Source organism: Myotis davidii, unplaced genomic scaffold (genome assembly GCF_000327345.1).
Source record: "Myotis davidii unplaced genomic scaffold, ASM32734v1 scaffold1015, whole genome shotgun sequence".
Taxonomy (NCBI): Eukaryota; Metazoa; Chordata; class Mammalia; order Chiroptera; family Vespertilionidae; genus Myotis; species Myotis davidii.
Window position 1 is genome coordinate 34,688 of NW_006286319.1, and position 1,049 is coordinate 35,736.

The window sequence follows — 1,049 nt, forward strand, 5'->3', positions numbered from 1 at the left end:
TCAATCAGGGGACACTCGAAAGCATTGGTGGTATAGTGGTGAGCATAGTTGCCTTCCAGGGGACACTTATTCCCTTGGAACAATCTGTGAAGTTCCTACGCCCTATACCTTTAAGGATGGACAAAATGGTTTAATCTATAATAATAAAAGCATATAAGCTAATTAGATGAGACATCCTTCCGGATGACCTTCTGGATGAAGCTGTGGTGTGTGGGGTCCGAGGCAGAGGTGGCCGGTGGCGGCGGTGGCCGAGGCAGCCCCTGCAGCGGTCGGTGCTGAGCCCCTTGCGTGAATTTCATGCATCAGGCCTCCAGTTTTACATAAATGATCCTAAAGACAATGATGTTGGTGATGGTAACAAGAGGGTAAATCTTGAATGATACTAAACATAGGGCCCATTATTGGAAGTTATTTTCCATATCTGAGATATTAACACCTCGTGGAGCATATACAAAGCACATCTAGAAGGGAGAACCATAGAGCCCTCAGTCTGGCCTGGATCTACTTTTCTTTACAATAAATACAATTTCATCCTGTTCCTCCGCAAGCGGTCATGATATATTTCTATTAAAAGTGAGGAAAGCAGTAAGAACGAGGCAGCAGGGGGAACAGGGGGAAAGTGACCGGGCTTCACAGCCAGGGCCCAGCACAGGGAGCCCTGAACTTGCTCGGAGGACCTGCAACCAGAGACTTTGGACTGGCAGGAAGGAGAGGACACAGACGCCACTGCCGTGTCCAGAGACCCTGCGATGCCAGCGCTCTAGGACGCACTAAGCAATGGGCTGGGCTAGGCTTGCACTCGGGCAGGGACTGGTGACTACAGATCTAGAGTCCTAGACCTTTCTCAAGGGGTGCATTGGGTTTCCGGCAGAGGGCGTCGGGCCCAGGACACTGTGCACACCCCGCCCCAAGATCCGCCTCCTGGCTTCCGGGGAGCAGAGCCTGCTCTGCCTGCCGGGTCCTCGCAGAAACCCAGGGCAATAAGCCCCTGGTTTATCATTTCAGCTTAATTCCTAGCCCGTGGCCTGCAGGGCCCAATGGTGGTTCCT